The sequence below is a fragment of the Leucoraja erinacea genome, chromosome 1, assembly GCF_028641065.1.
Source record: "Leucoraja erinacea ecotype New England chromosome 1, Leri_hhj_1, whole genome shotgun sequence".
Lineage (NCBI taxonomy): Eukaryota > Metazoa > Chordata > Chondrichthyes > Rajiformes > Rajidae > Leucoraja > Leucoraja erinaceus.
This window is the reverse complement of record NC_073377.1, coordinates 66,581,213-66,595,985: the sequence shown is the minus strand read 5'-3', so window position 1 is coordinate 66,595,985 and position 14,773 is coordinate 66,581,213. Positions and strand designations below refer to the sequence as shown.

Here is a 14,773-nt window from a genome sequence, read left to right as displayed (position 1 = left end):
TCTACTTTCCAAGTAATTATCAGGCGAGAGGAAGGTTGAAAGTACAGAGCAAGTAATGCCAACCCGGCAGAAGATTAAAGCTCAGAACAGGCAAGTATGTTTTTTCTTTGACTAAATCCAAAGCTGGCCCTGTCTCTCCAGTTAAGTGTGCTTAGATGGGTGGTCTGTGCATAAAATAAATTTTATGCACGTAACACCAGAAGCTGCTTGCATCTCGTTTGTCTTAATCTACATGCCTAACAACTCTAGTCCTTATGCATATTATTTGCATGCCGAACACAGAACAATCTTCACCAACTCTGTACCCACTTAAACATTTTAAGATTAGGTGATAACTGCATATCTTCCCCTGTTACAATAACCATCACCTATCATTGTACCATATTCCGATAGAGATTTACGCCATGAAGTCAAAAATCACCTTAACTGAAAATTTCATGCATTATTTCTCGTTATTTATGAAAATGTTCACAAATCTCAAATAACTTAGAAAATAAACGCGATGGTCTCGCTGATGACGTCTGATTGTGACTCTGACCTCCTTCCCATACCAAACCCGGATTGCATGTTCAAGAACACCCCACAACCTCATCACAGAAACAGTCATACACTTCTATCAAATATTTGATCTAACCATCTGACTTCATCCAATCTCCAGTCCGACTCACAAGCCACCTTTGCGTTTGATTGATTTGATACTGTGTATATAACATCCTGTATAAAGCCCAAGCTGCTGAGAGAAAACTGTCATGGGCTCCCTGCACAGCATTGGTGTAATGACCCCTTTAACCTCATTAGATTTCCTATCATTTCATTTTACATCGACTTTGTCTCTCAACAAAACCACAACAATCAGTTTCTGCAAGTTTCATGTTAGCTTACCACCATTCATTTAAACAAAGGGCCACCCCACCATCAGTTGATATAAAAGTGATGTAGATAAAGGAATTACAATACAACTGTTGCATAACATACATTGGGAAAGAATCGACACCCAGGGAGTTGATTCTCTCCAGTTAACTAAAACCTTGATTGGAGCTATCTACACTATTACTAAAACTCCCATCTTGTCCTCTTCCCGTCTGTGTTTTTTTTTTTTTAATTTGCGCTAAAATGGTACCCTATATCGCTAGGATTTTTTTTGCCACCTTACTCACCGTTCTCCTCTGCTCCAATCGCAGCAAGTTTTGTTCCGATCGATGAAATATTAGGAAAGTTATGGGGAGTTAAAGTGCTTAGCAACCGGGAGATAAGGTAGATTTAGGCGGACCAAGCAGAGGTGTTCAGCGAAATGATCGCCGAGCCTACGCTTGGTCTCGACGATATACAGGAATCCACTCCTGGAACAGTGGATACAGTAGATGAGCTTGGAGGAGGTGCAAGTGAACCTCTGTTTCACCTGAAAAGACTCTTGGGGTCCTTGGACGGAGTTGAGGGGGGAGGTATAGGGACAGGTGTTGCATCTCCTGCGGTTGCAGAGGAAAGTACCCGGGGAGGGGATAGTTTGGATGGGAAGGGCGAATTGACCAGGGAGTTGCAGAGGGACCGGTCTCTGCTGAAAGCAGAAAGTAGAAGATGGGAATATGTGGTCAGTAGTGGGATCCTGTTGGAGGTGACAAAATGCCAGATTATGTGCTGTATGCACAAGTGGAAAGAATATGTGCTGAAGTGGAAAGAAATAATAGAAATTGCATTAATTGCAATGTGTAAAAAGAGTTGAGGTACTGTATTATAATTTTGCTGCATGTCATTGCGGTATATAACATATCTTGATTGGTGAATATGTTTAGTTTGTGACTTTATTTGAAGCACAAATATGTGAATGGTTCATTGAGCATAATTCCGACTGGTAACTACGCACTTCACCCGAGCGTATTATCGCACACGCCATGCAGGCCGTCTTAAATTACCACCTAAACTGCCATTTGGCAACTTAAAAAGCTGTCTAGGTTGCCTGGCTGGCAACAGGGGAAAAAAGGTTAAGTGAGAGCCCTATAGTCTGCTTCCGGTGAGATCTAGAAACGGTAGGGAAATGTAAGAGAAGGTCCAAGTGGATTTGAGTGCAGGATGGAAATTAGTCCAAAACAATAATATTTCATGGACAGTAGGAATTTTGTACATAAACCTTATGCACAGCCAACCAAACATGTATAAACGTATAATGCAACATGTGGTACAATCCAACAGTATGCCTTTTTTGTACACTATGCTTCAACAGCATGTTTTCTATAGTGCATAACAAATATAACTCAGTTGAAGTTGGACTTTGCCACATCTTCCCATAGGACTGGAAACACAGTAGATATACATATTTTGAGGAGCTTCACAGTGGGCATACTTTGAAGAGTCCAGACCCAAACATCATATCCATTTCCTTCCACAAATGCTGCCTGACCCGTTGAGTTCCACCAGCAGATTATTTTTATGCTAAAACGTACATATTCTTTTATGCAGTACAAACTCAAAAAATATACAGATGGCTATGAAAGTAACACAAAATAATGAAAGCTTTATTCAGGGCACAAGATAATTTGCATCAGAGCACCAACTTCGAAGTTATTGCCGAAATTCAATGCTTTGAATTTTTATTGTGGTATGCATCATTTGCACGTGAAATGAACTCTGCACATGCACAAACAAGATTAGTACATGTTTAGTTCATTTCATTAGCAAATGACATGCCACAAAACAATTTCTGTTGCTGAGTTTCAGCAATAACTTCAAACTTAGGTCGACGACGACTTTGTTAAGGACATCTCTTCCAAATACACTTCTGAACAGCATCTGGATTAGCATACACATATATTGGCACCAGATCCAGTGTTTTGAATAATTTAGTTACATTTAAGGACAACAAAAATGACAAAGAATTGGCCCTGAAATTATTGAATGATATAGAAATCACACTCCAGCTCTACAGTTCAAGTTATTTCACCAGACAAGGGAAAACAAGTAACCAGCACAATTTTCTAAAGGGCATTCATGCTTGAAAACCTCAGAATTGCGAACTCCTCTAGGGCGGGACAAAGCACAGAAAAGGCAACCAATTTGTGGAATACCTGAACCATATGCAATGGTCACCACGAGCTCCCAATGCATCCCATTTCAATTCCCCTCCCCATTCCCACTCCAACCTATCTTTCCACTACATGGGTAAGTTCCAACAGAAACTGGGAGAAAAAAAAAAACCTTGTGTCCCACCTTGATCGTCTACAACCCAAATGGCATGAACATTGAATTTTCCAATTGAGGCAACACTCAACTCCAAAGTGCTATCCACCCCTCCCCCTTCCTATGCTCCACCAGTCCTCCCGTTTCTGTCCTTTTACCCACATTCCCTTCATCTTCAATCACATCCTTGCATTGGCCTTTCCACTAGCTCCCATCTGCTTCTGGTCTTTTAGTTATCATAATTGTATCTATGTATTAGTCTGGTAGTCCCTGTCACAGCTCCATATCCATTTTACCCGCTGTGTCAAATAAAAACTTCCCAGGTCCTTTAAGTCTTTACCTTCTCAGCTTAAACCTATGCTCTCTACTTTAAGACTGGGGAAAAGACTGTGGCTATTCACCTTATCTCTGCCCCTCATCCTTATATAACTATAAAAGAGAGTGTGAGTGTGTGATCACATCTACTCGAAGAAACGACATGCTAACGGTAAACATTTTACATATTCCGGTAGAGATAATCCCGTGAAACAAAAAATCGCCTTATCTGAAAATGTCATGCATTATTTCTCGAGTTATTTATGAAAATGTTCACAAATCTCAAATAACTTAGAAAATAAACGAGATGGTTTTGCTGATGACGTCACAATAGATATGACTGCCTGCCGCTGCTCGCGCTGCGAGGGACGTCACCCCTGTTCTGTCTTCTGTACTTCTTAACTTTCACTTCTTTAAATTTGTCACTTAGCGTTTTTAAACTGCTGCTCAGGTTGTTCTGCGTGCTCCGCTGGGCTCCTTGAAGTTCTAGAACATGACGGCGGGGGCCGTTATCACCGTGCGGGCGCTGGGATGAAACTGCTGCTCAGGTTGTGCCGCTCGCTCCGCTGGGCTCCTTGAAGTTCCAGACATGGCGGCGGCGGTCGTTATCGGCGCGTGGGCCAGCACGATGGGAAGGTGGCCGTGGCGACCATTACTCCCTCTGGGAGAGGCCGTCTATGGAGACCTACAATTCCTCCGTCGGTCGCAGGGACTCAGGGAATCGTGACGCCTTTTCCTCGCTGGTGATCCCGATCTCACCTGGCGATCTCTGGCCGTCACGGGGAACAACCTGCACTCTGTCTCCCCCGCCCGATCGTCTGTCACGCGGGTGGGTGGGCTTCCTCTCGCGGAAGCCACGATCAGCCAGTCCTTCACTGCTTTTGACCGTCCTCAGCTCGCTCGGGCCCACGCCGGCAGCAGCCTCGCTCGGGCCGGGAGGAGAGGCTGCTGCTCTACGACCTGGGTAGGTGCTGATTCTCCCCCTCCCTTTATGCCCCCCCCCCCTCCCTCTATAGGGAGTGGTAAATATCGGGACCTTCGGGTGAGTGGTGGAGTATTGTGCTCGGGAACCAGCCCTCCCCTGTGACATCGCGCGTGCCCCCCCACCCCTCAATCACTACCCCCCTCCCTCTCCAATCTAGCCGCACCTGCACAGTTGGGAGTTATGCGCGAGTGGATAGGGCGGGGGATGGGGTAAAAGGAGCAAATGAATAATATTAATATAATATCAAGGGGGGGGGAGGGGGGTTAGTGTGTGTGTGTGTGGTGTGTGGGACGGGACCCAGCGTCTCCCACTTGGTCTAGTAATATTATAAACCTCTAAAAGAAAGTGGAAGACTTCCAAGTACTTGGGAGCGATGATGCAGAGCTCGGAGAATGACATCAAGGTCCGGAAAGCTTGCACAGAAAGCCCTCTGTAACATGGGGAAAATCTGGACGTCTCGGATGTCTAATGGTCTCAAACTTAGATTTTTTCCATGGAACTGTAGAAACCATATTATTGTACGGGTGTGAGGCATGGACTCTCACTCGAGCACTGTCCAAGTTTCTCGATGGCCCACACACCCGAATGCTCAGAAAAGTTCAAAATGTCAGTTGGAGGGATCACATCACCAACGCCCTGCTCTATGGGGAGATTCCACCTCTGACCGAGAAGATCAGCTCAGGCAGGATGAGGCTCGCCAGTCACTGCCACTGCCACCCAGAAATGCCAGAAAACAAGGTTGTGCTGTGGGAACCCACCCATGGAAGATGTGACCCGGGACAGTCAATCAAGATGATGCTAAAGACGTTGATGGAAGACGCATGCGTAGAGACAAAAGAGGAACTTGCCAGCTGCATGGAGGACAGAGATGTGTAGTGCGTCCGTCACCATGCCTGTCGGAAACCAGCACCTCTGCGCACTAATGTTTTCAACGACGATGACGACTCTTGAAGGTCGCCTCTCAGCCCCCAACACACCCAGGGAAAAAAAAATGCTTGTCAATCCAGCCTCTAATAACTCAAACTTTCCAGACCCAATAACATACTCATTCATTTTTTTTTAAGACTTTCCAGTTTAATGATACCCTTCCTGTAGCAGGATGACATTAGGCTCGAAGGGCCGAATGGCCCATTCCTGCACCTAATTTCTATGACCAGAACTATTCTCCAAATGTCCTCATCAGTCTTGTTGTAGGCCGCGGGCTGGCGTTCGGAGCTTCTTCTCCCGGATCCCCAACTTGGGATCCCAGGCTACGGATTCCGTGGAGGAAGCGACTAAAGGGATTTTCCCCCTTACCCCCCCCCCCCCCACACACACAACAGCTATAACATGGCATCTCAACTCCTGTACTCGATACAGAGCAAAGAAGGCAAGTGTGCCAAATCCCTTCATCACAGTGTTTACCTGTAGACTTTTAAGAAATTCAATGACAGATAGAGATCAAGATTAACTAAATATTCACTGCAACTGCAAAAATATAGAGATAAAGGTTTCAAAGTGCTTGAAAGTGACCAGTGATATTTCTCAGGATTCAATTTGGGGCCAATGTTGAATGGAGTATATCTCAATAATATGCATGCACATCACATTCAACATTAACCAATTTCACACATGACAAAAACTAAGATTTTGTTACTTTTCTACTAGAGAACATTTATGTAAACAACAAAGGCCGTTAAATCAGTGTTTATAGAGTGGTAAATTCTAAGAATCAAATATAACAATGAGACATGCGTTTAGATTATATCTCACATCCCTTTCAACATGTCAAAACAGTTTACACCCCTACTTCAAATAAAGCACACCCAGTCATTAGTATAAACAGGGGCACTCAGTCTGTACATTGCAGGGTACAATACAGGTGTATGTTAATGACTAGATGTAAACATGATGAAGAGATGGACACAACAATGTTTCTATTAAGCGAGTTAAAGTCCTGTCCCACGGTACGAGTTCATTCCAAAAGCTCACCCGAGTTTAAAAAAAAATCAAACTCGTGGTAAGCATGGAGAATGAACATAGCGGGTACGTCGGAGCTCGGGGGCGTCTCTTAGCGGCTCATAACGCTAACGGCAGGTACTCGGGAAGACTCGCTAATGGCAGGTAAGCACGGGAAGACTCGTGATATTTTTTAAACATGTTGAAAAATGTCCACGAGAGCCCAGAGTATCGACGATTTTTTTCAACTTAATTTTTTTTTAGTGTGTTTTAATGTGTGTTTTTAATGTCTCTCTGTGTGTCTTGTGTGTGTGTGGGGGGGTAAGGGGGAAATCGCTTTGGTCGCCTCCTCCACGGAATCCGTAGCCTGGGATCCCAAGTTGGGGACCCGGGATAAGAAGCTCCGAACGCCAGCCCGCGGCCTACTTCTACCGCGGGCGAGGCGGGGACTTACCATCAGGAGCGGGGTCCCTCACCGGGACCCCTAGAGAGGAGCTCTGACCGCCGGCCCTGCGGCCTACACCAACCTGAAGCCGCGGTCTCCGGTGGGGAAGCACCGATTCAGGACTTACCCGTCTGAACTTCTGGACGCCCGCAGTGGCGGCTGTGGAGGGTTGGGGTCCCGACCACGGGGGAAAATGGAGGAGGACTGGCCAAATTTTGTGCCTTCCACCACAGTGATGAATGCTGTGGTGGATGTTTGTGTTAAAAAAAAATTATTATGTTTTTGTGTGTTCTGTTTCACTTAATTAATTTCATTTGCACACAATAAGACTGATATTGATTATTGATTACCGTAAATCTGCGAGTTCAAATCAGGGCAAACTCGGGAGAGCTCTTGGAATGAACTTGTACTGTGGGACAGGGCTATTAGATAGAGCTCCAGGGGTTAGTGGAATTAAGGAATATGGGGAGAAGGCATGCACGGTTATTGATTGGGGACGATCAGCCATGATCACAATGAATGGTGGTGCTGGCTCGAAGAGCCAAATGGCCTCCTCCTACACCAATGTTCTATGTTTCTACAACTGCAGATGCTGGAATCTCAAAGAAAATACAAAGTGCTGGGGTATCTTATTGCGTCAGGCAGCATCTTTTGACGACATGAATTGGCAATGTTTCGGTTCAGGAACCTTATTCAACTGGATTCGACATCCATGGCAGGTCTGGAAGAAGGGCCCCAACCCAAACGTCTGCCTATCCTTATTCTCCAGAGACGTCGCCCGATGTGCTGACTTTAGCAAGAACCTGGACCCATTACAATTTGCCTACTGCCACAATATATCCATGGTTACTCACCACTCAACAATGGATCACTTGGACAATAACAACACCTACACCGGCCATCTTTCCCTTCCACAGATGCTGCCTCACCCATTGAGTTACTGCAGCACTTTGTGTTTTGCTCAAGATTCTAGCATCTGCAGTTCTCATTTTATTAACCAGGAGATTACCTCGCATTGTCAAAAAGTCCAAGCTGTTTTCAGAGAGAATTATGTTGCATACATTAATACAGATTATTACAACTGTTTTTGCAAATTCAATGCATCCAGTGCAATGACACACTTACAGCAGCAACAGAAATGAACTACTTACAGACACAAGCAGCATTGCTCTGAAACATGCAATTCAGAGACCTTGAACATATATCAGATTCAGGTCACTGTAAACATGAATAGATGTACAGATATTGTAGTCATATAAACAAAAGAGTTCCTGATTTCATCCAACGTAAATTCCATCCAACGCAACATAACAACCTGTATCTGCATATCTATATCTTTCATGACCCCAGGATGTGAAAAACATTTTTCAGTGAGCTATATTTGCATTCTCGGTCGCCTCTGGAGATTGTATCTGTACTTCTTTTATGTTAACCTGAAATATTAATTAAATCACAGTGCCCCCCATAATATTTGGGACAAAGACCCATCATTTATATATTTGCCTCCGTACTCCACAATTTGAGATTTGTGTAAGAAAAAAATCACATGTGGTTAAACTGCACATTGTCAGATTTTAATAAAGATCATTTTTACACATTTTGGTTTCACTATGTAGAAATGACAGCAGTGTTACATGCATGTTCAATTGGGTTCAGATCAAGTGACCATTTTTTAGCTTTGAAAAATTCCTTTGTTGCATGTCTGTGAGCGGATGGCAGGCCACATCTATCACGTGTACACATGATCCAACCTCCATCCCGCCCCGGATTGCAGGCATCAAATCACGTGTTCACATAGATTCCGCCCCTTCGAGGACGCCAGCCAGAGGACTGGCCCCTAGTTACGGGTGCTCACGAACATGGCGTACCTACAGACCATTGCCTTGGCTCTGTCCTGACGGCGATGGCTCAAATACTCACACTCACTCGTCCCTGGCCTATAGACAACCACGATCCCGACAATGAAGCCCAAACGCAGAAGGTGCGCGGCTGTGCCAGTGGCTTCGCGCAGGATGCGGTACAGCCAGCTCGGCAGTTTAAAATGAAGAATTAATTGCATTCTGAGACAAAGTGCCCCTCGTGGAGTTAAGTGATCTAACAATATAGTGCAGTTCTGTGCAGGTCAAAAGTGAATGGCTGGCTTGACATTTTCATGCTAACAATGGCACACAGTTTCCCACATACTGCTACTCGGCAGCTTGTTTGGCGATGCTTGGCAGTTCGTTCGGCGCTGCCTGGCAGCTCAGCAGGCTCCGCCATCGCAGGCCTCCTTGAGTCCTTGCCTCACCGCGCCTTGGTGCCGCTGCCACGGAGGTACTAGAAGTCCGCGAACCAGATAAATAGGGGGGGAAAAATACATCTGCGGACCAGATGATTTCGGGTTACGGGCCGCATTCGGCCCAGGGGCCATAGGTTGCCAACCCCTGCTTTAGCAGTAGGTTTGGGATAATTGTCTTGCTGTAGAATGAACAACCGGCCAATGACTTTTGAGGCATTTGTTTGAACTTGAGCAGATAGGATGTGTCTATACACTTCAGAATTCATTATGCTACCACCATCAGCAGTTGTATCATCAATGAAGATAAGTGAACCAGTACCTTCAACAGCCATACATGCCCAGAACATAACACCCCCACCACTGTGTTTCACAGATGAGGTGGTATGTTTTGGATCTTGGGCAGTTCCTTCTCTCCTCCATACTTTGCTCTGCCATCACTCTGATACAAGTTCATCTTCATCTCATTTGTCCACAACCTTTCCCCCGAACTATGGTAGCTCTTTCAAGTACTTCTTGGCAAACTGTAACCTGGCCATCCTATTTTTGCAGCCAACCAGTGGTTTGCATCTTGCAGTGTAGCCTCTGTATGTCTGTTCATGAAGTCTTCTGCAGGCAGCAGTCATTGACAAATCAACACCTGACTTCTGAAGAGTGTTTCTGATCTGTCGGACAGGTATTTGGGGATTTTTTTTTATTATATAGAGAATTCTTCTGTCATCAGCTGTGAATGTCTTCCTTGGCCTGCCAGTCCCTTTGCGATTAGTAAGCTCACCAGTGCTCTCTTTCTTCTTAATTATGTTCCACATAGTTGAGTTTGGTAAGCTTGGGGTTTGGGTGATGCCTCTAGCAGTTTTATTCTTGTTTCTCAGTCTCATAATGGCTTCTTTGAATTTCATTGGCACAACTTTGGTCCTCATGTTGATAAACAGCAATAAAAGTTTCCAACGGTGATGGAAAGACTAGGTGCTGACAGCTCTCTTATACCTTAAGGAGGCATTTAAACATACCTGAACAATTGCAAACACCTGTGAAGCCATGTGCCCCAAACATTATGGTGCCCTGAAATGGGGGGGGGGAATATATATATATAACAATAAAATGAAATGAACAATAAACCTATACACAACTCATTGAATAACTTATCATAAATATCACAAATTAAATCTTACATTTTCGAAAAGGACCAGGAGGAAGTATACACTTATTTATTCCTTCTCCGCTACACATCAATTAATTCACAAACTTTATCTGATCGTACATATTTATATATAAAAGGATATATATATATATATATATATATATATATATATATATATATATATATATATATATATATATATATATACACACACATATATATATACACATATATATATATATACACACACACACACACACACACACACACATATACCTACATATATACATACACAAACATATACCGTATTTCCCGGCAATGAAGACGCACCCCCAATTTAAGTTGCTAAATTTTGAGAAAAGGATGGTGGGACAGGATCAAGGATTTGGTTTAGTCCAGGGGTCGGCCCCATCGCCTGCGTGCCCCGGGACTGGCCCAGATCCCTCGCGTCCCCAGGACTAGATGCAGTTCCCAGGTCGCCTGCGAGTCACGGGAAAAGCTGCTGTAAATTCTTCCCACGGCAAATAAAATCTTTTTTCAATATTTTTTATACTCTACACAAATCATTTATATACAGAATGACCAATTTCAGTCCTAATACTGACCATTGAGGTACTCCCCAAGTAATGCCCTAGCATGTTGATTTATGCTCACCTATCTTCACAAACTGTTGCCTGTTACTTAAATGGCTTCTCAACCAATTCAACACCCCCCCCCCCCAAATACCGTACCTTCCCAATTTTTCAAGTAATATTGTGATCAATAATATTAAAAGCTTTTTTAAAGCTCTATTTGATCTAAATTCAGTCAGCAATTTGTGCTTCCCAATTAATTTGTCTAGTCTTTCAGTAAAGAGTTTTTCCAGTATCTTGGAGAATTGGGAAAGTAAGGAAAGAGGCGTATAATTTGTGAAGTGCGTCTGTCCCCAATTTTATATAAAATTCGCAATTTTCATTTTGCTTGGGAATTTACCAGTTAGAAACGACAAGTTACAGATGTGCGTTTGTGGTTTTGCAATACCATCAATTACTTTCTTGACTATTGTCATGTCAATTTCATTCCAGTCAGCATACATGATGAAACCAAAATGTATAAAATGTACCTTTTAATAAAATCCTACAATGTGCACTTTAACCACATGTGATTAATGAAGAGGCAAATAAATAAATGACAGGTCTTTGTCCCAGACATTATGGAGGGCACTGTACTCTTTCCGCAGATCCTGCCTAACCTTCTAAATATCTCCAGCATTCCCAATTTTTAGTTTTATCTTAAAAGGGATCTTATCTAATGATTTAAAACTAGTGCTGTGTGGAGTCCGCACAATGCCCCTGTGGCCACATGGTTTCCTCTGGGTGCTCTGGTTTCCTCAGAAACCCCAAATTCATGCGGGTTTACAGGTGAATTAAGACGCTGTAATATTGCCCCTATTGTGTTGGGAGTGGATGAGAAAGTGAGAAAACATATACCTAGTATGAACCCATTGAGCCAAAGTGTCTCATTCCATGTTGTATCTCCAAGCTAAACTAATATTTCACACAATTAATAGAATCACACTAAATGCAAGGGAGATTTTTGAACAGTTGAACGAACCATAAGAATATTAGAAACAGGAGCAAAAGTAAGCCACTGCCATTCAGGGCAAAAAACTCACCCTCAACAACTTTGCTCTCATATCTCTTGATTCTCGTGACCTCTGTTTAGAATGTACTGAATCACTAAGCCCACTACCCTTTGGGGGTACAGAATTTCAAAGAAGAAATTTCTCCTCATCTATATCGTAAATATCTTACCACTGATTCTTGACAGCTCAGCCAAGGAAAACACTACCCTGCATCCAGCACTCCATCCCTATGTAGAAATGTTGTAAGTTTCAATGAGATTTCCTCTCATTCTTCTCAAGGCTAGGGAATGCAAATCATACACAAAAATAAGTTAACAACCTGGTGAAGCTGCAACAAAGAACCAAAGGCCCTCCCCGGATTTTGAACAGGCTCCTTTTTTCAAGACGATTTTGTCCATGTTATAAAAATACACAAAAAAACTTTACAGTAACTATTTCTTCAAATATTGGAATGAAAGGTATTGTTGAAGGCCAATCACATGAACATTTATTTAGTGCGTTTCCCTCTCCAGTTACAATAGTACAGACTCAGGATTCCTCATACTCAATGGCTAGTTTCAATGGGCTTGAAATATCAGTGACTGTACTTGTTTAGAAGAATATCATTACACAACTATCAATACAATCAATTGTTTGTTAATTTCAAAAACAACTCTCTAAAAGTGCCCCCCCCCCCCCCCCAGTGAAAATGGCAGCCTGTGTTCTTCAGAGACAATAGTCTCTGATTACTGCGGGAAGAATACATGAAAATGCTCTTTTTCTCACGAGTGATTCGCATCCGTCTTTAATAATGCACAGGGTGACTATAAACTTGGCATTCGTAACCTGGTCTGTACCAAAGATCTTAGCGCTATAAGATCTTTGGTCTGTACACCTCAGTTAAATGGCGAATGAGCAAGCAATCCAAGCTCAGCAACTGAACCTAAACTCCATCGCCTCAATACTCCCTTTCATAATTGTGTATTGTTTGAATGTAGTTTTGTACAGTATGTTTTGATCTGACTGGATGTTTTACATTGTATCTCAGTACCAATCCAGATTTCAATGTGTGTGGGCAAGCAAGCTGCAAAATAAAAGTATATCCCAATCGTCCAATCATCAATGATAGACAAATCTGAAACATTTGTCACACTTTCAGCCAGAAGTACTGAGTGTGGCCTTCTACTGGGGTCCCAATCACCACAAGCCACCCTTAAACTATAGGGTTTCAAACAGCAATAACATGTTTAATAAAACATAGCACAATGTAAAATATAATCAAAACGCTCAGAAGATCAAGATTCATCAGATTACAGTTTTTGCTCTACAAGGTAAAGCTGCCTCATGCACGCACACATGCAATGGTGTAAACGCTGGAAGCTCATAAATCAGCCAATTGTTCACACACAAAAACACAAGCGGGGAAGGAGTAAACCGGTAATATACTGTACGCTTAAAAAAAATGCAAAAAGAGTATTCACAGGGCCAATATCAATCAAAAGCCACTAAGTCCAAATTTTAGAGCAGGTGGGTTACGGAGATAAGTTTGAAACAGTAGTTTTGAAAAATTAGAAACTTATATCATTTCAGTTTCGGGAGTTGTTGTGCTTTTTCTCCCGTAGACCACATTCTGAGAAAAATAATAATTCCCCCACGCAGACTACAAACTTCGGCATAATTTCGCAGGCACTTTCACTCTATCTGTAGCCTACAGAAGAGCAGAAACGAGGATCGACGGTTCCTCTCGCATACATACATATTACACGAGACACAGTATATCACAGAGAGATGAGACACCCAGGCGATAATCCAGTGTCTACTGCACATACAAGAGTGAAGATGCTGGAACCTAGTTTTGTTTTTCTTTTTCTCCCAATACACACACTCCTTCTCCCCTCAAACACACGTCGACCAACTGCACCGTCGTCCAGCAACATAGTAAGGAGCTTTGTTCACTCGAGCCGTGGACGAGCTCGGCCTCACGCTCGCTCCCACTCCCAGGCGCTTTGTTTGCCCCCCTTTGCAACAGCCACCGCGGTCCGTGTGTCTCAGCCCACCGGCCAGGATGCGGTCCAGCGGCTACGAACAAAAACATCACCGTCAATCCCTGCGGTCGGGAGCTCGCCGAGCCGAGGCGCCTACCTGTAGATCTGGGGGGGTCGGTCTGGCGTGTCAGTGTCCCGGTACCGGACGCTGTTGCTCCGAGCTCCTACTGGTTACTGCTGGCACCGCCCCCTCACTGTGGCTTGTTTTGTTTTTTCTCACTCTCTTCCTTTCTCTGGGCCTCGTCGCCTCGTGCCTTCCCGTCCCTTGCCCGCTCTCGGCCGCCGCTCCTCTCTGGTTCCCCCCCTCCCTCCGTGACAACCGGCTCGATCTCCCCCCCCCCCCCCCCTCCCCCAACGTCCCGCCCCCCGCCTCGCCCCATTGGCCCGTTGACGTCACCGCGCACGTAGAGGCTGGCTGCCGATTGGCGGAGCGGGCTGTCGATCATCCGGGCAGGCAATTTCCGGTTTGTTTAAAGGCAAACGAGGAAGTGGGAATAAAACCTGTGGGATGGACGAGCACTAGTTCCTTACTTCCATCTTCTCACATTACCGTGTGCTTGTATTTGTGTTGCTTCAATACTGAAGATGCCATCGACCTAATTAGTGTGAAAGACTCTTTTATTAATGCAGGCAGAGGTTAATGGCCCTAGGTTACCAGCAGCATATAGTTAACGTTTTGTTTTTGACCCTATACCTGACACTTCTAACATGCTTCTGTTTGGACATATGGTCATTGACCTAATTTAGGGTCAAGATCCTATAGGATCTTTGGTTTAGGGTCCGTCCGCAAATCGTTTCCGGTGCTGCGGTTGTACCGGAGGAACTGTTTCCGGGGTCGTGCCCGTGACAGCCGTT

General features: G+C 44.0%; 1 protein-coding gene across 1 annotated transcript in view; it reads right to left on the bottom strand.

Annotated features, from left to right (window-relative positions):
• fryl (furry homolog, like) overlaps positions 1-14,200 on the bottom strand; it is a 299,072-nt gene extending 284,872 nt beyond the window's left edge. Inside the window, exon 1 of the mRNA XM_055636452.1 lies at positions 14,016-14,200. The gene's annotated coding sequence lies outside the window, so the exon portion shown is untranslated. The remainder of the gene's footprint in view (positions 1-14,015) is intronic.
• Between the last annotated feature and the right edge of the window lie 573 nt (positions 14,201-14,773).